Source organism: Triticum aestivum, chromosome 6D (genome assembly GCF_018294505.1).
Source record: "Triticum aestivum cultivar Chinese Spring chromosome 6D, IWGSC CS RefSeq v2.1, whole genome shotgun sequence".
Lineage (NCBI taxonomy): Eukaryota > Viridiplantae > Streptophyta > Magnoliopsida > Poales > Poaceae > Triticum > Triticum aestivum.
The window spans coordinates 312,620,507-312,646,125 of NC_057811.1; the positions used below are offsets into that span (position 1 = coordinate 312,620,507).

The window sequence follows — 25,619 nt, forward strand, 5'->3', positions numbered from 1 at the left end:
TAAAAGCTTGCATCGATGTAACTCTTTACGATGAACTCTTTATCACCTCCAGAACCTAGGAATATCTCCTTAGTCCTCTTAGGTAACTAAGGATAACTTTGACCGCTGGGGAGTAATGACTTTACATATAAGAAGTAGTGGTGGTAAATTCATTGACGGTTAGCAAACATTGTATTGGTCACTTGAACAATTCATGAAAGAATATTGAAGGAAGAGAGATTTCACATATAAATATACTATCTTGGACATATTTTGCAATTGTGAGCACTCATTAAAATATGACATGCTAAAAGGTTGATGTTGGACAAGGAAGACAACGTAATGGGTTATGTTTTCTTATATCCGAAATAAAGTATATTGTCATGGATCGCCCAACGCGTTGAGCTTGCCTTTCCCCCTCATGCTAGCCAAATTCTTTGCACCAAGTAGAGATACTACTTGTGCTTCCAAACATCCCTTAAACCAGTATTGCCATGAGAGTCCACCATACCTACCTATGGATTGAGTAAGATCCTTGAAGTAAGTTGTCATCGGTGCATGCAATAAAAATTGCTCTCTAAATATGTATGATCTTTTAGTGTGGAGAAAATAAGCTTTATATGATCATTGTGATATGGAAGAAATAAAAGCGACGGACTGCATAATAAAGGTCCCTATCACAAGTGGCAATATAAAGTGACGTTCCCTCGCATTAAGATTTTGTGCATCCAACTATAAAAGTGCATGGCAACCTCTGCTTCCCTCTGTGAAGGGCCTATCTTTTACCATTGTCTTTTACCTTTGCAAGAGTCATGGTGATCTTCACCTTTCCTTTTTTTCATTTTATCCTTTGGCAAGCACCTTGTGTTGGAAAGATTCTGATATATATATCCAATTGGATGTAAGGCATCATGAACTATTATTGTTGACATTACCCTTGAGGTAAAAGGTTGGGAGGCAAATCTATAAGCCCCTATCTTTCTCTGTGTCTAATTAAAACTTTGAACCCATAAATATCGCGTGAGTGTTAGCAATTGTGAAAGACTAAATGATTGTTGAGTATGTGGAGTTTGCTAAATCAAAGCTCTGACATAGACTCTTCCTGAAAATAAGATGAATTGTAATTGTTTGATGACTAATAACACGGTTTGTTAGTTTTCAAGAAAGTTTATGATCTATACTTTAACATGTGAATAGTTTGTTACTTGATCATGAAAAGTTCTATGAGTTGAGCTACTGTCATATGATGATGCTAGAAAAGGTGATTGAAATTATCATTGATCAAACTTGTGCACATGCTAGCATTCATACTTCATAAATTCTCTATTTTATCATTTACCTACTCGAGGACGAGCAGGAATTAAGCTTGGGGATGCTGATACGTCTCCAACGTATCTATAATTTATGAAGTATTCATGCTATTATATTATCCATCTTGGATGTTTAATGGGCTTTACTATGCACTTTTATATTATTTTTGGGACTAACCTATTAACCCAGAGCCCAGTGCCAGTTCCTGTTTTTTCCCTTGTTTCAGTGTTTCGAAGAAAAGGAATATCAAACGGAGTCCAAACGGAATGAAACCTTCGGGAGAAGTTATTTTTGGAAAGAAAGCAATCCAGGAGACTTGGAGTGCACGTCAGGGGATCAACGAGGAGAGCATGAGGCAGGGGGGCGCGCCCACCCCCCTGGGCACGCCTTCCACCCTCGTGGCTCCCCTTACCGACTTCTTTTGCCTATATATCCATATACCATAAAACCATCGGGGAACACAATAGATCGGGAGTTCCGCCGCCGCAAGCCTCTGTAGCCACCAAAAACCAATCGGCACCCTGTTCCGGCACCCTGCCGGAGGGGGGAACCCTCACCGGTGGCCATCTTCATCATCCCGGCGCTCTCCATGACGAGGAGGGAGTAGTTCACCCTCGGGGCTGAGGGTATGTACCAGTAGCTATGTGTTTGATCTCTCTCTCTCTCTCTCTCGTGTTCTTGAGGTGATACGATCTTGATGTATCGTGAGCTTTGCTATTATAGTTGGATCTTATGATGTTTCTCCCCCTCTACTCTCTTGTAATGGATTGAGTTTTCCCTTTGAAGTTATCTTATCGGATTGAGTCTTTAAGGATTTAAGAACACTTGATGTATGTCTCGCCGTGCTTATCTGTGGTGACAATGGGATATCACGTGATCCACTTGATGTATGTTTTGGTGATCAACTTGCGGGTTCTGCCCATGAACTTATGCATAGGGGTTAGCACACGTTTTCGTCTTGATTCTCCGGTAGAAACTTTGGGGCACTCTTTGAAGTACTTTTGTGTTGGTTGAATAGATGAATATGAGATTGTGTGATGCATATCGTATAATCATACCCACGGATACTTGAGGTGACATTGGAGTATCTAGGTGACATTAGGGTTTTGGTTGATTTGTGTCTTAAGGTGTTATTCTAGTACGAACTCTATGATAGATTGAACGGAAAGAATAGCTTCGTGTTATTTTAGTACGGACTCTTGAATAGATCGATCAGAAAGGATAACTTTGAGGTGGTTTCATACCCTACCATAATCTCTTCATTTGTTCTCCGCTATTAGTGACTTTGGAGTGACTCTTTGTTGCATGTTGAGGGATAGTTATATGATCCAATTATGTTATTATTGTTGAGAGAACTTGCACTAGTGAAAGTATGAACCCTAGGCCTTGTTTCCTAGCATTGCAATACCGTTGACGCTCACTTTTATCATTAGTTACCTTGTTGTTTTTATATTTTCAGCTTACAAAAACCTATATCTACCATCCATATTGCACTTGTATCACCATCTCTTCGCCGAACTAGTGCACCTATACAATTAACCATTGTATTGGGTGTGTTGGGGACACAAGAGACTCTTTGTTATTTGGTTGCAGGGTTGTTTGAGAGAGACCATCTTCATCCTACACCTCCCACGGATTGATAAACCTTAGGTCATCCACTTGAGGGAAATTTGCTACTGTCCTACAAACCTCTGCACTTGGAGGCCCAACAACGTCTACAAGGAGAAGGTTGCGTAGTAGACATCAGATCCCACTGGTAAACAGACTGACGTGGAAGATCAAGTTGTGGTTCCGGCTCTGGCTCTGTAGCTGGTGTGGGGTTTTGGTAGGCATGAAATGCCTTCGGCTGAACAAGATACTTGCCTGAAGATAAGTTAAACAAAGAAGGAGCAGGCAAAGTAATAGTGTCAGGGTGATTTTTATCGAATAACAGTCTGTAGTTAAGCATCTTTTTCTTATTCTTAACAATAAAATCATGTGCTACCATACTCTTATAGTCTAGAAAAATAGGAGGTAGCAACTTTTGTTCTTTCTCATGATGCCAAATAGGTATGTTAAAGTGTGTAGCGAGGCGCGAGGCGAAGATACCTCCCAAGATGGGACCCTTCGTGCAGTTCAGATTTAAACATTTTGCCACAATAGCGCCCATACTAAATGTGTTGTCACGGAACAAGGCATGGCACAAAATAACAACATCAGGGGCACTAAGGCTTCCACAGTTTTCGCGACCAATTAAACATCTACTAGCAAATATTGCAAAGTAACGTAGAACAGGAAAGTATATGCTAGTAATTCTTGCATCGGAAACTTTCCTTGTTTTCCCTACAGCAATCATATCAATAAATCCGTCCACATCACTACGATGTGGTTCCTCTATGCTGCCCGTGAAGGGTATCTTACAGACCCGGCAGAAATCAGAAAGGGGCATCTCCTTATGCTCATCATATAAATAAAATTCCACTGAAGGTGGTGATCTCCTAGCATGGAAATGAAAATTTTGCACGAAAATATTAGTGAGTAAGAGATATTGTTCGTGTTGGTCGTGGAGGAAGTTGGTGAGGCCTGCATTCTCAGCCAAATCATAAAAATCATCATGTATCCCCGCTGCTCTCAAGAAATCATCACAGGGCCATTCACACGGCCGAACCTCCGTGGTGCGAGGGAGATTATATTTAGGCCTCTTATCTTCTTCACTTTGCTTATCCTTCGAGCTTCGGCTCGAAGAGCCCCTCAAAAATCTCTTCATCATTTTCTGAAAGTTTCTGAAATTTTTAGTAACTTCAAATAAAAGTGAACCAAACTCAACAAAATTGATAGCAACTACTCCCACAAGTGCGTAGAGACTATACCATGCATTAGAACTACTTGGGACCATATAAATTTGACATGCAAGCTCAAGAATAGGGTCACCTAAGCAGCAAAAATTTGCAATGGATAAAGCACTAGAACAAAAACTAATTGGACCATTGGAGGAGTCGCATACCGAAGAACAATCTCCCAAAGCAGTTTTGTGAGTGGAGCTTTGAGCTAGGAGATCGAAAATCGCAGCAAAATGAGCTAGAACTCGTGCTTGAGCTGGTTGGTGATTTTTTTGGGAGGAAGAAGGAGTGTGTGGTGGCTGGAATAAGTGGAGGGGAGCCACCATGGGCCCATGAGGCAGGGAGCGCGCCCAGGGGGTGGGCGCGCCCTGGACCCTCGTGGCCAGGTGCTTGCTCCCCCTGCTGTGTTCTCAGTGCCAAATATTCTTAAATATTCTAGAAAAAATCATATTTCATTTTCGGGGCATTTGGAGAACTTTTATTTTTGGGGTATTTTTTTATTGCATAGATAATTCAGAAAACAGACAAAAAAAATACTATTTTTGCTTTATTTATTCTAAATAACAGAAAGTAAAAGGGGGGTACAAAAGGTTGTGCTTTCCAACTTCATCCATCTCATGCTCATCAAAAGGAATCCACTAACAAGGTTGATCAGGTCTTGTTAACAAACTCATTTCGAATAACATGGAACCGGAGAAATTTCGAATAACACTATGTTACCTCAACGGGGATATGCACATCCCCAACAATAAGAATATCATATTTCTTCTTGACAGTAGGTAGAGGAAATTCGAAACCTCCAATAATAATCGATGGAATTTTTCCAATAGAGTTTATACTATGAACTTGAGGTTGTTTCCTCGGAAAGTGTACCGTATGCTCATTACCATTAACATGAAAAGTGACATAGCCTTTGTTGCAATCAATAATAGTCCCTGCAGTATACAAAAAGGGTCTTCCAAGAATAATAGACATACTATCGTCCTCAGGAATATCAAGAATAACAAAGTCCGTTAAAATAGTAACGTTTGCAACCACAACAGGCACGTCCTCACAAATACCGACAGGTATAGCAGTTGATTTATCGGCCATTTGCAAAGATATTTCAGTAGGTGTCAACTTATTCAAATCAAGTCTACGATATAAAGAGAGAGGCATAACACTAACACCGGCTCCAAGATCACATAAAGCAGTTCTAACATAGTTTATTTTAATGGAGCATGGTATAGTTGGTACTCCTGGATCTCCAAGTTTCTTTGGTATTCCACCCTTAAAGGTATAATTAGCAAGCATGGTGGAAATTTCAGCTTCCGGTATCTTTCTTTTATTTGTAACAATATCCTTCGTATATTTGGCATAAGGATTCATTTTAAGCATATCAGTCAAACGCATACGCAAAAAGATAGGTCTAATCATTTCACCAAAGCGCTCAAAATCCTCATCATCTTTTTTCTTGGATAGTTTAGGAGGAAAAGGCATGGGTTTCTGAACCCATGGCTCTCTTTCTTTACCGTGCTTCCTAGCAACAAAGTCTCTCTTATCATAACGTTGATTCTTTCATTGTGGGTTATCAAGATCAATGGCAGGTTCAATCTCTACATGTGACGCCCCCGATTTGACCGTACACTAATCATGCACGCAAATGTGTACGATCAAGATCAAGGACTCACGGGAAGATATCACAACACAACTCTAAAACATAAATAAGTCATACAGGCATCATATTACAAGCCAGGGGCCTCGAGGGCTCGAATACAAGTGCTCGATCACAGACGAGTCAGCGGAAGCAACAATATCTGAGAACAGACATAAGTTAAACAAGTTTACCTTAAGAAGGCTAGCACAAACTGGGATACAGATCGAACGAGGCGCAGGCCTCCTGCCTGGGATCCTCCTAACTACTCCTGATCGTCGTCAGCGGGCTGCACGTAGTAGTAGGCACCTCCAGTGTCGTAGGTGTCGTCGTCGACGGTGGCGTCTGGCTCCTGGACTCCAACATCTGGTTGCGACAACCAGATAGAAAGGAAAGGGGAAAAGAGGGAGAGAAGCAACCGTGAGTACTCATCCAAAGTACTCGCAAGCAAGGAGCTACACTACATATGCATGGGTATAGGTGTAAAGGGGCATATCAGTGGACTGAACTGCAGAATGCCAGAATAAAAGGGGGATAGCTAGTCCTGTCGAAGACTACGCTTCTGGTCATCTCCATCTTGCAGCATGTAGAAGAGAGTAGATTGAAGTCCTCCAAGTAGCATCGCATAGCATAATCCTACCCGGCGATCCCCTCCTCATCGCCCTGTTAGAGAGCGATCACCGGGTTGTATCTGGCACTTGGAAGGGTGTATTTTATTCAGTATCCAGTTCTAGTTGTCATAAGGTCAAGGTACAACTCTGCGTCGTCCTTTACCGAGGGACACGGCTATTCGAATAGATAAACTTCCCTGCAGGGGTGCACCACATAACCCAACACGCTCGATCCCATTTGGCCGCACACACTTTCCTGGGTCATGCCCGGCCTCGTAAGATCAACGCGTCGCAACCCCACCTAAGCACAACAGAGAGGTCAGCACGCCGGTCTAACCCTATGCGCACAAGGGTCTGGGCCCATCGCCCTATGCACACCTGCACGTTGCGTACGCGGCCGGAAGCAGGCCTAGCCTAGTGGCGTTCCAGTCCAATCCGGCGCGCGCCACTCAGTCGCTGACGTCACGAAGGCTTCGGCTGATACCACGACGCCGGGATACCCATAACTACTCCCGCGTAGATGGTTAGTGCGTATAGACCAAATGGCCAGACTCAGATCAAATACCAAGATCTCGTTAAGCGTGTTATGTCGAAGTAACCGCGGACGCCGACCAGGGCCAGGCCCACCTCTCACCTAGGCGGTCTCAACCTGCCCTGTCGCTCCGCCACAAGGATCCACTTGCGGGTACTCCTACGAGCCGACCCGACTTTAGTCACCACATGTGTCATGTATATAGTATATAAGTATATACCCGTGATCACCGCCCAGGTGATCACGGCCCGATAGTATAGCACAGCAGACGGACAAGAATGTAGGGCCACTAATGGAAAACTAGCATCCTATACTAAGCATGTCGGATTGCAGGTAAAGGTAACAACAGTAGTAGCAAGGATAGGCTATGCATCAGGATAGGATATCGGAAAGCAGTAACATGCTACACTACTCTAATGCAAGCAGTATAGAGAAGAATAGGCGATATCTGGTGATCAAGGGGGGGGGGCTTGCCTAGTTGCTCTGGCAAGTAGGAGGGGTCGTCAACTCCGTAGTCGAACTGGGCAGCAGCAGTGTCGGTCTCGTAGTCTACCGGAGAGAAGAGGGGGGAAGAAACAGTAAATACAATGCAAACATAAACATGACGATGCGTGACATGACAATGAGCAGTGCGAGGTGTGTCCTAACGCGACAGTAGGTGGTACCGGCGAAGGGGGGGAACATCCGGGAAGTATTCCCGATGTTTCGCGTTTTCGGACAGACGGACCGGAGGGGGAAAGTTGCGAGTTCGATAGGTTAGGGAGGTATGGTGGACGAATGGACTGCGTTTCCGGATTCGTCTCGTCGTTCTGAGCAACTTTCATGTTGAAAATATTTTAATCCGAGTTACGGATTAAAAGATATGATTTTCTAAAGATTTTATTAATTTCTGGAATTTAATTAATTATTTAATTTAATTCGAAATGGATTTATGACATCAGCATGAGGTCATGCTGACGTCAGCAGTCAACGTTGACCGTTGACCTGGTCAACCTGACAGGTGGGTCCCACCTGTCAGTGACTGTTAGCTAATTAACTACTGTTTAGTTAAATTAATTAACTAATTAGATTAGTTTAAACAGGATTAATTAACTTAATTAATTTAGTTAATTAATTAATTAAAATTATTTTTATTTTTATTTTTATTTTTATTATTTTTTATTAATTAATTTATTATTATTATTATTATTATTAATTATTATTATTTATTATTTTATTTTATTTTATCTTTTTCTTTTCGTTCTGTGGGCTGGGCCCCATATGTCATAGGGCCACGGGGTTCGGGCCCAGGGGGCAGTGGCTCAGGGGGGGCGAGGCCCACCTGGAAGTGGTCCAGAGGGGGCGAGGCCCACCTGGCAGTGGCCCAGGGGGCACCGCGGGTTTGGTCCACGGGTGCAGGCGCACCCGAGCGAGCGCTCACCCGCAGGGCGGGACGAGGACGCCGGGGCACCGATGGCGGGGCTCGCCGGCGCGGCCATCTCCGGCGACGGCTGGCGGAGGCGAGGGGTGGCGCCGGTGCGGTCGGAGTGGCGCGGAGGGGCAGGCACGGCCACGGGACAGAGGGAGAGACGGGGGAGGGCAAGGCCATGGCCGAGCCACTCGGGCACGGCCCCGACGCTCTGGCCGCGGCGGTGGCGGACGGGCGTGGTGCGGGCGCGGGCACGGCGAGCAGGGGCCCGAGGCGACGGCGGGGGTTAGCGCGACGAGGGGGCCAGGCGGGGCGTGGCCGACGTGGGCGCGCGGTCGGGGCGCGCGCGGGCGATGGCCGTGCGGGCGCGCGTGTGTGCGGTCGGGGGCGTGACCAGGGCGAGCCCAGGCGCGGCCAACGGGCGCGAGGGCCACGGTGAGCGTGGGGGCGAGGGAAGGAGAGGAGGGGCGCGGCGGGGCTCACTGGGGCCGTAGGGGGACTGGCAGCGGGGCGCGGGGAGGAGGCGAGGACGACGTCGACGCGGTGACGGGGTGCAGGCCGGCGAGGAGGCGAAGGCAGGCCGACGGGGCAGCGCTCCAGCGAGGGCGAGCTCCGGGTGGCGACGGGGTTCAGCGGTGGTCTCCTCCCGATCCAGATCGGGGAAGGCAGGAGGAGATATTTCGGGGGGGAGTGGGTGGCCGGCGGTGGTGAGTGGGGGGGAGTGGATAAGGAGTGGGGCGGCCGGCTGGGCCTGGGGTTTGGCCCAGTTGGGCCAGGGTCCAGTGGGGGGGGCAGTTTGGGCCAGGGTCCAGTGGGGGAAGGGGGTTCCTCCTTTCTTCTTTCTTCTTTTTTTTTTGTTTGTTTTCTCTGTTGCATTTTATTTTCTTCTTATTTATTTTCTTTTCTGTTTTATTTCAATTTAAACTATTTAGGCATTTTACAAAAATGTGTTTACCACACCATATTTACTTATGCAAAATATGGCATCTCCCGAACATTTTTATTTTTAATATTTGAAAACTTTTGTCGTTTGACTTATCTAGGGTTTAAATTTGAAACGGTTTTGATTTAACCCGAGACTAATTACAGTGACAGAGGTGACGTGCCACCATTAACGTGAGATTACTGTAGCATGATTATCCGGGCGTTACACTACATCATTGTCGTTGCTAGGTTGAGCATCAACATGAACATCATCATTAACATTATCACTAGGTTCATGTTCATCACCAGATTGTGTTTCAGCATCAGAGATAGAAATATAATTGGGATTCTCAGGTGTGTCAACAACAGGTTCACTAGAAGCATGCAAAGTCCTATCATTTTTCTTTTTCTTCTTTTTAGAAGGACTAGGTGCATCAACATTAGTTCTCTAAGAATCTTGTTCAATTCTCTTAGGGTGGCCCTCAGGATACAAAGGTTCCTGAGTCGTTTTACCCCCTCTAGTCATAACTCTAACATCATTATCATTTTTCTTACTATTTAATTGACTGAGCAAATCATTTTGAACTTTAAGAACTTGTTCTACTTGAGTGGTAACCATAGAAGCATGTTTACTAATGAGTTTAAGTTCACCTTTAACACTAGCCATATAATCACTCAAGTGTTCAATCATATAAGCATTTTGTTTCAATTGTCTACCAAAATAAGCATTAAAATCTTCTTGCTTAACCATAAAATTATCAAGCTCATCTAAGCATTGGCTAGCAAACTTAGCAGGAGGGATCTCAACTTTATCATATCTATAGAGAGAATTTACCTTTACTACCTGTGTCGGGTTATCAACACCCTGTATTTCTTCAACAGGCGGTAAATTAAGACCATGCATTTCTTCAACAGGAGGTAAATTCTTAACATCTTCAGCTTTCATACCTTTTTCTTTCATAGATTTCTTTGCCTTTTGCATTTCTTCAGGACTGAGAAATAGAACACCCCTTTTCTTCGGAGTTGGCTTAGGAGTTGGTTCCGGAAGTGTCCAATTATTTTCATTAGTCAACATATTATTCAATAGCAATTCATCCCGATCCACAGTTCTTTCCCTGAAAACACGACCAGCACAACTATCCAGGTGGTCTCTGGAAGCAACGGTTAGTCCGTTATAAAATATATCAAGTATTTCATTTTTCTTAAGAGGATGATCAGGCAAAGCATTAAGTAATTGGAGAAGCCTCCCCCAAGCTTGTGGGAGACTCTCTTCTTCAATTTGCACAAAATTATATATTTCCCTTAAAGCAGCTTGTTTCTTATGAGCGGGGAAATATTTAGCAGAGAAGTAATAAATCATATCCTGGGGACTACGCACACAACCAGGATCAAGAGAATTAAACCATGTTTTATCATCACCCTTTAATGAGAACGGAAATAATTTAAGGATATAATAGTAGCGAATTTTATCATCATTAGTGAATAGGGTAGCTATATCATTTAATTTAGTAAGATGTGCCACAACAGTTTCAGATTCATAGCCATAGAAAGGATCAGATTCAACCAAAGTAATTATCTCAGGATCAACAGAGAAATCATAATCCTTATCAGTAACAAAGATATGTGAAGTAGCATAAGCAGGATAGTATTTCATTCTAGCATTTAGAGTTTTTTCTTTCAGCTTAGCTAATAATTTCTTAAGATCGCTCCTATCATTGCAAGCAAGAAAGTCTCTAGCAGTTTCTTCATACATAACATAACCCTCAGGCACAACAGGCAATTCATATCTAGGGGGAGAATCTTCATCATCACTTTCATCAATATTATCAGTTTCAATAATTTCATTCTCTCTAGCCCTAGCAAGTTGTTCATCCAGAAACTCACCTAGTGGCACAGTAGTATCAAGCATAGAAGTAGTTTCATCATAGGTATCATGCATAGCAGAAGTGGCATCATCAATGACATGCGACATATCAGAATTAATAGCAGAAGCAGGTTTAGGTGTCGCAAGCTTACTCAAAACAGAAGGTGAATCAAGTGCAGAGCTAGATGGCAGTTCCTTACCTCCCCTCGTAGTTGAGGGATAAATTTTGGTTTCCTCGTCTTTCAAGTTCTTCATAGTGACCAGCAGATATAAATCCAAGTGACTCAAAGAATAGAGCTATGCTCCCCGGCAACGGCGCCAGAAAATAGTCTTGATAACCCACAAGTATAGGGGATCGCAACAGTTTTCGAGGGTAGAGTATTCAACCCAAATTTATTGATTCGACACAAGGGGAGCCAAAGAATATTCTCAAGTATTAGCAGTTGAGTTGTCAATTCAACCACACCTAGGTAACTTAGTATCTGCATCAAAGTATTTATTAGCAAAGTAGTATGGAAGTAACGGTAACGGTGGCAAAAGTAACAGTAGCAGTTTAGTAGTAATTGTAACAGTGGCAACGGTAAAGTAACTAAGCGAAGAACAATATGTGAAAAGCTCGTAGGCATTGGATCGGTGATGGATAATTATGCCGGATGCGATTATTCATGCAACAGTTATAACATAGGGTGACACAGAACTAGCTCCAAGTCATCAATGTAATGTAGGCATGTATTCCGAATATAGTCATACATGCTTATGGAAAAGAACTTGCATGACATCTTTTGTCCTACCCTCCCGTGGCAGGGGGGTCCTATTGGAAACTAAGGGATATTAAGGCCTCCTTTTAATAGAGTACCGGACCAAAGCATTAACACATAGTGAATACATGAACTCCTCAAACTATGGTCATCACCGGGAGTGGTCCCGATTATTGTCACTTCGGGGTTGTCGGATCATAACATATAATAGGTGACTATAGACTTGCAAGATAGGATCAAGAACTCACATATATTCATGGAAACATAATAGGTTCAGATCTGAAATCATGGCACTCGGGCCCTAGTGACAAGCATTAAGCATAGCAAAGTCATAGCAACATCAATCTCAGAACATAGTGGATACTAGGGATCAAACCCTAACAAAACTAACTCAATTACATGATAAATCTCATCCAACCCATCACCGTCCAGCAAGCCTACGATGGAATTACTCACGCACGGCAGTGAGCATCATGAAATTGGTGATGGAGGATGGTTGATGATGACGATGGCGACGGATTCCCTCCGGAGCCCGGAACGGACTCCAAATCAGCCCTCCCGAGAGAGATTAGGGCTTGGCGGAGGCTCCGTATCGTAAAACGCGATGAATCCTTCTCTCTGATTTTTTTCTCTCTGGAGACGAATATATAGTGTTGGAGTTGAGGTCGGTGGAGCACCAGGGGGCCCATGAGGCAGGGGGGCGCGCCCAGGGGGGTAGGCGCGCCCCCACCCTCGTGGACAGGGTGTGGGCCCCCTGGCCTTGATTCTTTCGCCAGTATTTTTTATTATTTCCAAAAATAATCTCCGTGAAGTTTCAGGTCATTCCGAGAACTTTTGTTTCTGCACAAAAATAACACCATGGCAATTCTGCTGAAAACAACGTCAGTCCGGGTTAGTTCCATTCAAATCATGCAAGTTAGAGTCCAAAACAAGGGCAAAAGTGTTTGGAAAAGTAGATACGATGGAGACGTATCAGATACCTGCTGGATCTTTGTGCCCCGTTGTCGTTATGGGCTGGGCCTGTTAAAGACAAAACCAAGCCTGGGCAGTCTACAACCCAGTTGAAACTTGCTCGACCTGAAAAAACAATATACCTGCTCAACAAATGAGAGAATTCTGCAAGTACAGACTGATAACTGGGATGCAGCAGGTATATTGTTTTTTCATCGTGATAATAAGTGCATGCACTGGTTTCGGAAAATTTGGAGAACTGGGAATTCGAACGGCAGGTGCTTATGCTACCCATCAAATAAAAATCAAGTGCCTGAAAATTCGTTTCGAAACAAATGATTCTGCTTGCGGACCCTCGGCATGATGGTTGGAAGCAAATGCCAAGTTCATACCGAAAGATCGTTAACAACAATAACAACTTGCGGACGACAAGGTAGTACAAGTACCAATACCAAACTAACTTATAATCTTTTTACTCCTGGCCCTAGTGTTCGTCTGGTAGAAAATCTTGCAGAGGACCAGCTCCCGCTCCTTCTCTTGCTCCAGGTCCCCGAGGTGGTACTGGTGCATCACCTAGTTGGTCCTCTACTGGTCGAAGTTCTTGTTGGTGTGCAGCACCAGAACCTTTTTGCTGCCCGTCTGCCGGCCGTTGACCGCCACCGGCAAGGTAGTGCCGGTCTTGTGCCACATCGCGTGCATGCCGCACTCCGACTGTATCTTGCGACGCGTCCACGTGCCCCTTTTGAACGCCCTGGAATTGCGCTGGAATAAATGCTTGCTTAGGCCACTCAGTGTGATAAATGCAGTATTGTCGAATACAGGTTTTAGTGTACGTGATTGGCATTTTCATAACATCTTTGGCATGTTGTAGCCACTTGTTTTTATTAACTGTCAAATTGTAATTGTTTCACTAGGTTTGCGTCTAAAAAGAAAAATAGAGCTATAAACAAAGGAATATGTTTGTGCAAGTAGACGGCCGATCGGTGTCTTACCTGGAAGTTTCTCAGGATGGGTGTAGCATATGTCGTGCTCGCTGTCGATGGTTGGTATGAATAAATCGATGAGAGGGTGAGATCTCGCGCTGTCAGCAGTCACTTTGGCCTCAAGGTGCTCGATCAGCTCCTGATCCGTGGGATCGAACTTGACGCCAGCTGGCAACACCGGCCAATCCTTCTTGGACTTGCATCGGTTAATTCCAGTTATATGGTACTCAATGTATGATCAATCGACTGTTTTAAGTGAATGATGAAAGATTTCGACAGATAAGTGGTACTCCAAATCTGAAGTCCACAATACCCGAAGACACCGCCGGGATTCTTGTGTCACCTCACGCGCAGCGTGTTGTCACGTCAATTTAATGTGTGGACATGATGAATAATTTGACCCACGTATACTAGTACTGCTAATGTACTACTTACTAGCCGTATTTAGTGTCACATTTTAACCATAGGTTTAACTAACAAAATGTCAATGCATGTCACCAAAAATTATTCCATTGGAAACTATGTTCAAATACGAATAAAACGATATAATTTTTTGTGACATGCATTAACATTTAGTTAGTGAAATTTATGGTCAAAATTTGACACAAATTACGAAGGGGACCAGTAAACCAGGAGGGAGGTAGTAGTACGAGTAGCGCAATATACGGTATAGAGGACTAGTACAAATTTAAAAATGGGGTAAGAAGTTACAAGGCTGTGCGACAGACTTTGTAGGCTACATGAGTAATACAAAATATAATTTCCATTGGATAACACTTTCACCAACAAGTACACACTTGAACCTTAATTGATATATATATATATATATATACATAAACACTATTCTGATCACGGGATCAGAATAATATTCTGATAACAACCTGAACTGCCTGAGTAACGCGCCTGAACTTCCCTCTGTACAAACCCGAACTTCGGGCTATCTTCGCAACCGTGGCTTCCCCCGCGAATTATTTTTGTTAGTCATGTTCTATATGATGTTAGTGTAATCTAGAAACATTTTTAGCAACTAAATACCGGTTTTAAATAGGAATCTCGCTCGTTGGCGGATTTTGTTCTCGGTTCGTGATGAAATTGCGTTTTTTGCAATTTTACTGCCTGAGTTGTTCGACCTGAACTTCTCCCAGTGCTAGGTTGAACTTCCGCCAACATTGCTCAAATGGGGCTTGCGATATACCGTTGGAAAGCTATGGACACCAGTATCAAGACCCAAGTTAAATTTTTGGCAAAATGTAAGCGGTTTAAGAGCAGTTTTGAAAACCGTTTTTCTTCATACAAAAATATGAATCGTATTTTCGATCGTATTTCTAAACCGTTTATCGGAATGAAGCAAATAATATGGCATTGGAAATCTGCTACAAAACCGCTCCTTCGACATGTTGAAAGTTTTCTCTAATTCCCTACGGTTAAAGTGTAATTTGGAAAATCGTAAAATTTCGTAAACCGAACAGCCGAGTTCGTATTTTCGATATTATTTCTAAACGGCTAAACCAATTGAGGCAAATGATATGGCGTTGGAAAGCTTATGAAAATGCGCTATTTTTTCATGTAGAAAGTTTTTTCAAATTTTGAACGGCACAAGAGTAATTTAGAAAATGGTACAAGTTCCACCGAGTTCGTATTTTCGATCTATTTTTTTAACCGTATGTCCGAATGCAGCAAGTGATATGGCGTTGGAAAGCTTCAGGAAATGCGAAACTCTTTAGTATATATTATTTCTCCCAATTCCTTACTGTTTTATGTCAATTTTGAAAATGGCTAAAACCGTACTTTCGCCGTAATTTCTACCAACTTTATTGGAATGGGGCAAATAATATACCATTGAAAAGCTAAGGAAAATGCGAAACTTTTTCATGTTGATGGTTTTCTGTGATTCCCAACTGTTTGAAAGTAATTTCAAAAATGGCGAGATCATTTCTTCTGCCTTTATCGCGAAACAGATCCTTCGAAAATGCACCACGTGAAGAACCTGTACTTCTCGGCATGTCTACTTGAACTTCACTCTGTTTTTCACGTGCTTTTTTTGCTCGTAGATCTCCATGCACTGCTCGTAGCTCTCCATCCACTCACCGGAATTAAGCAAGCGATATACCGATGGAAAGCTGCTGTAAACACACAACTTTCCCGTGTTGATCGTTTTTTCATACTCGCGACAATTTTAAAAGTTTTTCATCTCAAATTCATTCACTATAGTAGTCGAACTTCGTGTTGTTTTCACGTTGAACTTCTGTGACGTATTTTCGTTTGTAATTTTCTCATCCATTTCGTCAGTGTTACACAAATGATATTCTTTTTGTACAAACCTCTCTCACAATTTTTTTTAACTTTTTCCGATCGAGGACTTGAACTTACACAAATGATATTCCTGTCGTTTTGAAGTAAATTAGAGAAATGACGAGATCATGATTTCTGCCTTCATTGCGAATGGAAACACACTGCGTGAAGTAGTTGAACTTCTCGGGCATGTCTGTTTGAACTTCACTCTGTTTCACTTTATTGTATTTTTCTTATATGAAATACACACCATGTAGTACGTGAACTTCCGGTTGTTATCACTTGGAACTTCTCTCTAGTTTGAGCGAATTATTTGAAAACACAAAAAACAACATCTTTTTATGTATTTTGGACATCTAAATACACGGTGAACCTCTCTCACAAGAAGTTTTTTAACTTTTCCTCGCCGAGCACTTGAACTTCTAGCAACCATTTTTTCGTTTATGAGTTGTCTTTAAATGCAAAAAAATGGCGTTGTGCTTTTTATTTTTTGAACAGGTAAGTCCTAGGTTTTAATAAACTCTGAACTTCTCTGTTATTTCAATTTGAACATCACCTTTTTATATTTTGAGTAAAAAATTGTATTCGATTTTATACGGAAAAAATCGAACATGGAAATACAAGGTGAACCTCTCTCGCAAGAAATTTTGAACTTCTCCGAACAGAGCACTTGAACTTATTTCAACAAAACTTTTAAGCTTTTATTTTTCTATACTTTTATTATCACGTGAAATGCATTCCTTGCAGTACTTAAACTTCTCGTTGTTTTCACTATGAACTTCTTTCAACAGATAAGAATTTTTTGAATACATAAAAATGTGTTTTAAATGGCATACAAGAAAATTTTAAATCGTTCATCGAAATGTGGCACATAATATACCTGGTGGAAAGCTTATGAATAGCGGCAAGTTTTTCATGTAGACATTTGTTACAAATTCGTTGCCGTAGACATATGTAAATGAACGATGGACGTCTCGCACATGAATTTTTGAACTATGCTAGGAGGAGCACGTGAACTTCTTGCAACAAACCTTTTAAGCTTTTAGTTTTCTACTTCTATATTCTTATCTGAAACGCATTCTGTGTAGTAGTTGAACTCCCCGCTATTTTCACCTTGAACTTCTGTCACGTATTTTTGTTCAACCTCTCTCACAAGAATTTTTGAACTTTCTCGGGTCGAGCACTTGAACTTCTAGCAACAATTTTTTTTAGCATTTTGCTTTTTTATTATCTTTTAATACAAAATGCACACCGTGTAGTACGTGAACTTCTAGCAGTTATCAATCTGAACTTCTCTCGATTACGTGAAAATATCCGAGTTTTACATTGAAGCGCTCTACTTTCTTTTATTTGAACTTCATTGTGTATTTTTAGAAATGGAAAATTGGAGTTTTGTTAGAAACATCGAACTTCTTCGTTATTTCCAATTGAACTTGTTGGTTTTATTCTTTAGTAATCAGAAAAATCCAAGTTTTTAAGTAAATATCAAACTGCTATGCTTTTCCCAATTGAACTTCTTCGTTATTTTGAATTGAACTTATTGGTTTTTTCTTTAGTAACCAGAAAAATCCGAGTTTTCAAATATAATATCAAACTGCTCCATTTTTAAAATTTGAACTTCTTCATTTTAGTTCTTTTAGTAATGGAAAAATTTCTAGGTTTGTAATAAACATAGAACCGCTCATCTATTTTAATTTGAACTTCTGGTTTTCTTTATATATCAGAAAGATCCATCGAAATCCATGGAAATTGTTTGAACTTTTTTGTTTTTCATTTTCTTTGACCTCTCCATTTTATTAATTTTAAACTTTCAGAGTTAACAAGTCCATTTATACATGAACTTCTCGACGATATGTCCCTGACCGGCTCAAGTTTTATGCATTCTTATATATACAAAAAAGGAAAGGAAAATAGAAAAAATGTTGCGTTCTTATGGACACCACTAACACTTTTTGAGAGCACCGTATTCCACTGTAATTTTTTGCATAATTTTGCCGCAAAAAATGGCATTTTTTGTTGTTGTCAACATCAAGTAGCATAACTTGATTTTTTCTGATGGAATAATACTAATAGAACTACTGCAGGTTTTCTTATTGAACTGCTACTGAATGATGGCACAACATGATTTCTTGTGAGCTCCCGTGTATACACACAACACGCGAAGCATCAACCTTCATATACATGAACTTCTATCATTGGTATTTCATAACCTTTTTTGCGTTCTATGTATAATGACTTTTGCGTTCTATCGTCGCCAACAAATGTCTCTATCTCTCTTCATGAAACACAAGGCTTGAAACACAAAAGAGAGTACGAACTAGCATAAACATGTATGAAAAGTCCATCATGATCTAACAACATGCAAAGAATTCTCTGAAGTTTTTCTTCCGGTGTTATGTCTGAACTTTAATTCCAAACTCACACCAAAAGGAAGAGAACAAGACAGCAGGATCCATGGGAAGGCTGAGGTGCTGAAGAACACAAAAATGGTTTCATCGTGTACATGGCTCCAAAAGAAGAAGAAACAAGTGCACATGCGCACTGTAACAGAGTGCAAAGGGCTACACCTACCAACTTACCTCATGTTGATGCATAAGTTGTCTGTACGTATATGCCGATGAATGATTGAGTTAACTCAGCTGCTCACTGCACTTTATATAGAAGAAACACACTAATGGAGGGACATGCAATGCAAGGACTCATACATTCACACTTGAACTTTTACTGTTACAGCTCGTTTGGCTCCCCTGATTTCATTTCATTTGGTGGAAATGAAATGAAATCTCCATCAAGATTTCATTTGCCTGAATCCAAATTCCAAATCCAAATTTCATGTTTGGCTGGCACTAGGATTTTGAGATGAAATCCTTACCAGCACCAAAATGAGCAAGAATATAACACTGAACCTTTGATGTTCACACATACAAAAATGGTTTGCATTAAATTGAACCATAGAAGTACACATAAATGAAAAACAGAAGGAGGAGCTTCAACATAGGACTTTGTGAAAAGTTCAATATTAACAATACAGCAGAGGTTCACAACAACATAAAATTATCACAATTTAGCCAAGATTACATAAAACTGAAGCTTTGCAGCTTTGCATTACTAGCTCCACCAAGGAAGATTTCCATTGCTTGATTTGCTTGAGGATCCTTTTTTTCCTCATTTTTTCATTCAACGCCATACTTCTTCCAAAATTTGATGCCCTTTTGCATGTAGAAAGCGGTTTCTTTTATTTTTCCTGCAAACTAACATGAGAAATGGTCTCATGCTGTACATGTAAACAGTCATCAATGGAAACTGCAGTTTGTAAGCTATAATGGCGACAGTAGCGAATTGTATATTTTCTAATAATGGTAGAAAAAGAGTAGAATTTTACTTGATATATTGCGTACAATATACTGGTTTGAGAGTACAACAAACAAAAATGGAATTCTAAGTTCTGAACTTCCAACTTTGACAACAAGATCAATGTAAATTGCAGATACAATACAAACAAAGCAGATCATAACAACATGGCGATATTGGCTACCTCTTCAGGTGCCCGAGGGGACGTTTACATGTTTATAGCTGATCATACACAAGTAGCAAGCTTCAGTTTAGCTTATAGGATATGTGTATTTATCATCTATGGTCACATGTACTACTCACTTTGTTTACACAAGCATGCAAGCAAATATACAAGACAAGCACAATTTAAATTTTGTGCCGCGAAGAGAGGTGTGCAAATGTGCCATACAGAACAGAAATGAACATGTTTTGAGGTATGGAGGAAATACACTCCCAAGGACAGTAGCAGAAATGACCATATTTCTTCTGCCTAAATCTGAACGTATACTATGACAATATACTACTACTAATATTGTTTCAGCGCAGTCTAGTAAAAGGAAGCAGCAAGGAAAAGTAACAACATTTTCAGAGAGCATTTCAAAGAACATTTTCAGAGAACTCCAAGCAAATGTAATATATCTCTGCAGTTTCATCCCTCAAAGGGAGATAGAACAAAGTAAATCTGGGTCACTACTAGCGCACGATCAGTACATACATATCTACTATTGTTAAATGTAGGCCACGGCTACACTACTACAACAGAAAACGTCATCCACGACAATGAATATACAACTGAACTTTAGACACTAGCCACCTGCACTGCCGTCCTAGTGGGAGAGAGGAGGGAGGTCTGGTGCTCGGTCGTTGCGCCGACGGAGCAGAGTGCAGGCGCGCTGGAGGAGGGCGGGCCGTACCAGAGAGCAGGTCACACCAGAGGGGAGGGCAGGCCACGCCAGAGCGCAGGGAAGGTCGCACCCGGGCGGAGGGGTGGGGAGGCCACGAACGGGGCCTGTCCTCTGCTACGGCGGGCGGAGCTGGTTTCGGTCGCCGGAGGGTGGACGGGGAGGCGCCCGTGTCCGGGGCAGAACATGAGGAGGCGTGCGTCGCAGGGGGTCGTCGCGTGAGGAGGAGCTGGGCGACGTCAGGGGCACCCTAGGTGGCAGCGGAGGCGCGACGGCGTACCAGAGGTAGGTGACAGGGTCGGGCGCCGGCGCTTCATGGAGGGAGGCGGCGTCGGGGTCGCACGCCAGTGCTTGGTGGCGGCAGGCGGCGGTGGGATCAATCCCGGCCGGATCCGGGGGAAGGAGGCGGTCCGGTGGCCGGATCCGGGGAGGTGGTGTCGCGGCGGCCGGGTCCCGGGGAGGCGGCCGGATTTAGGACCGGTGGCGGCCCGGTGGCTGGTTCACGGGGGAGGGGAGGGGGCGGCGCGGGAGGTGCGGGACTGGGTGGGTTTTCTTTTATTTTTCTCCGTGGCTTCGAGAGTTCGGAACGCCTCTTCGGGCCCTATATATAGAGAGCCGTGATCCAAATAGTTATTTTGATCCTGGGATTAGAATAATGGCTTCTGCACAGTATCTCCATCATCATTATCAGTATATCCTACGCAGGTGAGTTAGGATGCACTTGATCCCAGAAAGGTATCTTTTCTTCTAACCAGAGAAGTGCTTCAAACTAACAACAGTACATAATATCCAACAAAAGAGGGTCTATCCAACAAAAGAGGGTCATGCTACAACAGCAGGACACATGGCTCAGTCTAGATATCAGTACGAATCAAGTTGTGCATATTTGCTGTTGGCATGAACCACATCGCGGCATGTCGGGTTTGCAAAAGCCATCCATCGCATGGAAGCTTGATGCCTTTCACACACTGAAGATTATCTGGCAACAAGCTGTGTCAACGAATCTCTGGATATGGTGATTCATGAAACCCATGGTATGATGTGTAAACACAGTTCCCCCTGGCGAATGAAAGTTGCATGGCACGGTAATCATCACCGGTGATATGATCGATGATTGGTTGGATGGTCGGATAATTGGGCCCGAGGAACATGGAGTGGTTGCCGAGGCTGTAAACCCGCCTCCAATTGAATACGCCTGGCCCAACGGAGCTGGGATCTTTCTCGAACACGAAGGAGCCATAGCCATCAATGTCACGAACGCCCCAGGCATTGTACTGCATGTGGTTTGATGAAATGGTTTGGTCAATTTGGTACGTGCAAATGAGCATCAAATGACCGCCGTCAGCTGAACAAGCGATAAACCACCACGCATCGGCTGGTTTGATTCCAGGTCCTGGAATCATGAAGGCCAGCGCGTTTGTGTCTGCTGCAACAATTCAAACTGGAGACTAAAAGGACAAAAATAAACAATCATGTTCAGAGTATGTGTGGAATTAAGATTATTATAATAGTGACACATATCATAGACAGAGAATTGCAATGTCGTGGTCATAATCATACCCCAAGTTAAAAAATAAGCCAATGGCTTTCATATTCTAGCAATATATCATGGTTCAAACATCATGTAACAATTTGAGGAAAACAGATATGACAGGGCCTACTCATTTTCTACCATAGCACTTACTACAGTTATCATATCAACTCTAAGCAATAACATGCGTTGTTATAAAAATCCTGGAAATGATAGTAACATATAGCAATCATGAGGTTATACTCATAATATCTATTCTAACAATCATTAGATGCCAATTGTTCTCATATCAACTCTAACAATAACATGTGTGGTCATAAAAATCTAGGAAATGAGAGGAACATATAGCAATGATGTGGTTATAGACATACTATATATTCTAAATTTGTAACAATGAACAGGCAGTCGTATTCTTAAGGTAAAGATGAGATGAGATAGAACAATTACACGATGATTGATTCCACTAGTATAGGCAGCCAATCTGTGCGTCGACCGCATAAACGATGCCATCATGCACTATAGCATCAGACAGAAATGTTGGGTGAAGAGGATCGACGATGAGCCATAACCAGTATGGCGACCGGATTCCAGATAGACTAATCCCATGTTGAACACGGCAATGAGCTTGTAATCCATGTAGTCTTGTGATGGTGTGGGCACTTCGCAGATTACAACCTTCAGCAAACAGAGGTCGAGCCAAAAGCTCGACGCGTCTCATGTGTAGTAGGCAGGAGTGTCCGACGGGCCGCGAGGCTCGATGGCGGCGGTATCCAACGATGGAAGGGTGATCTCTCGCTGGGTGTAGATATCAACGAGATGCCACGGACTACCGGATTGGTGGATGAGGACGATCCAGTTGGCCTTCATGCCCACCTAGTAGTGGTCGTGCATGAAGGACAGGTGGACGGGTAGTGGTAGCATGTCGAGGGGCACCACGGCAACCTCCGTAGGATCGTCAAGTCAGTGTCTGGGCCACCTGCGAGGATCGGGCATCAGCAAGCAGGGTGTCTTGAAAAGAGCCGGCCGGTTGCAGATGAGTAGACGGTACAAAGACACCGAGCATCCGGCCAGACGGACGGTGCTGAGCAGGTCCATACGATTACAGATCTGCTCCAAGAGAACATCGGGGAGGGAATTCCAATCGCGGCTCTGCGTGTCAGTCGGTTCTGCCATAGGGTTTTTTAGGGCACTGAGTGACTGGGGTTTTCGGTGCCGGCAAGCCAGCGGGGAAGTGGATTCAGGCGGGCGAGCGAAGAAGATGGCGTGTGTGGCCGAGCAGTGAGCGGGGGGTATGGTACGCGCGAGCTACTAAGGAAGATGGCGCGGGCGGGCGAGCAGTGAGCGGGGGGAAATGGTGTGCGGCCGACAATGGGGAAGAGAGGAGGAAGAAGAGTGAAAAACGGGGAAGAAAGTGCATTAAATCTCAATTCTACTACTACTACCAGGATATACCGTCCTTCGGAGTGTAAATAGTTACGCCAATGACATGTGGGTCTACCTCAAGAGGGCCCATATGTCAGTTAATGGAGGAGAGAGGTGCGTAGTCGTATTTGCGGAAGCGTGCTCCACTGGCAAACATGATGGCAGTACTGGGTAAGGTTGATTTAGTAACACCAACACACTGGTTCAGCTTATTAATCAAGTGTCCCATCTGCTGCAGCGTGTATTGTCACTTCACTGTGAAGACTAGTTGAATAGTTCTCTCTGACCGAGATGGGGAGTAATGGATCGCGAAGACTTCCTATCTACAGTGTCCCTATGCTGTACGCCCGGTCCCCTCCCAATGCTCCGCATTGTACAGGCGCTAAGGCTGCCATGTAGGCAAAAAGTCTGATGTGGCAAGGTAATTAAGAGGAGAGATAAGTGTGGTGACCCCAGTACTAAGCGCGAGAACCTAGACAAAAGACTTAAATGGAATAATCCCACCACATGAAGAACTTTAGTTACAAAATCATTAAATAAAGGATGCTTAGCACCAACAAGTTAAGAACCTGTACATGTAAGCATTGGGAGCTTTAGTTGCTAAAGTTTTTAATGTGCTTAGCACCCCATGTAAGCATCGATGCATCCTGTCCAACAAGATGAAACATTGGCCAAGGCACCCGACACCAATAATGTAGGAGTACTAGTACTACCTCCTTTCCGGTTTATAGGGCTCAATTCAAAAATCTCATCAACCAAGGTAGATGATGAGTGGTGGAATAATTTTTGTAGTTTGCAAAAACGCTCAATTAATGCACTCGTTTTCCTCAAAAAATTATGTTTAGCAATGCATTAATTTTTTGTCAAACTTTGACCATCTACTCCCTCCATCCAGATGAGTCATCTTTGGTTGTGCACCGTGACCAAGGAGGGGAAAACAAGAGAACTTAATGTTTATTTGCTACTCCCTCTGTTCCTAAATATTGTCTTTTTAGACATTCAAATGGAATACAACATACGGATGTATGTAGACATATTTTAGAGTGTAGATTCACTCATTTTGCTCCGTACGTAGTCACTTGTTGAAATCTCTAGAGAGACAAATACTCCGTGGAAACAGAGGGAGGCTTTTACTCCGTATTTGAGAACAGAGGGAGTATCACAATATGGAGGAAAGAGAGAAAGCTTGAAATTTGAACATGTCAATGGGAGGGAGTAAAAGCCTCATGCATGCATGCATGCAACATGCAACACTCACACGTACACATGGACGCACGCAACACTCACGCACCCATGCCGCACACAGCACGCGACGCAACACACACGCTCACGCTCAAGTGCTCAACCTACTCCCTACGTCCGTGAAAGACTGTACATTTAGAGATTTACATATAAACCAGGGCATAACGCCCAAAAGTAGCAGATTTATGTGTGCATGCGACCATTGAGAGAAGAAGATTAAATGAAGGTTGTTGCATGCTGTAATTAAGGATAGACATGTAGCCTATAGCTAGAGCACAAGTTGGTGCATTAGTCATTCAATATCAATTTTAGATTAAAGGCTAAATGCATTGGAAGTGTAGATGTACACTCTTTGTTTTTTAGCCGATGTACACTCTTTGTTGGAAGACCAAGGGAGTACACGTGCATGCACTCACATACACAACCAGGGTGGTTCGCGTGCAAGGGTTGGACTCCTGTCGCGCGTGCGTAAAGTTTTGTTCAACTGATTTCTTTGCTCTGCCAACTGACAGGTGGGACCCAGAAACCAGGTGACAATTTAACCAGTCAACAAAGTGCCAAGTCGACTATGTGGCCAGTCAGTCGGGTGCAATACGGTGCTCTACGATGAGCTAGTGATCATATAATCACCGCAAAACTATATATAGTGACCGTACAGAGCGTATTGTTACATACGTTGACCGCCAGTGTATTTTTCTCGTTTCAAATTAAGCCATATTTAACTAGAAAGGACTAGCACTTGTACTGCTTTGATGTGTCCTGTCAACTCGTCGAACGAGGAGAAGCTTGCTTACTACGCCTCTCCCTCGCCCACGCGCGCGGTGGCTCGCAGGACGAGGAGAGGGTTTTGACTACAGCGCCCTCTCCCTCTCCCTCTCCCTCTCGCTCACCCTCGCGGTGGACGTGCAGCAGTTCAATCGGTGTTAGATTGCCAGAAGCATATTGTACTGTAGTATCATCATTGTTGGACCTTCCGAAGAGGCGAAGAGCCAAGTGCAAGGTTCACACGAGTATGAACTGTTGAACCTCCCGAAGAGGCAAAGAGCCAAGCGCAAGGTTTTACAGGAGTCGTCGTCCTAGTAGGAGTATTACAACTATAGCGAACAATGCTACTGTATGATGCC

General features: G+C 43.1%; 1 long non-coding RNA gene across 2 annotated transcripts; it reads right to left on the minus strand.

The window, feature by feature from the left end:
• Nucleotides 1–19,048: 19,048 nt before the first annotated feature.
• On the minus strand, nt 19,049–20,866 carry LOC123144820 (uncharacterized). 2 transcript variants are annotated; one of them, XR_006471945.1, is made up of 2 exons: nt 20,213–20,866; nt 19,049–19,316 (listed from the first exon to the last, which is right to left on the minus strand). It is a non-coding gene; the product is annotated as an uncharacterized lncRNA (long non-coding RNA). The 2 variants fall into 2 exon arrangements; XR_006471944.1 differs by having other exon boundaries at nt 19,049–19,339.
• Nucleotides 20,867–25,619: the final 4,753 nt, after the last annotated feature.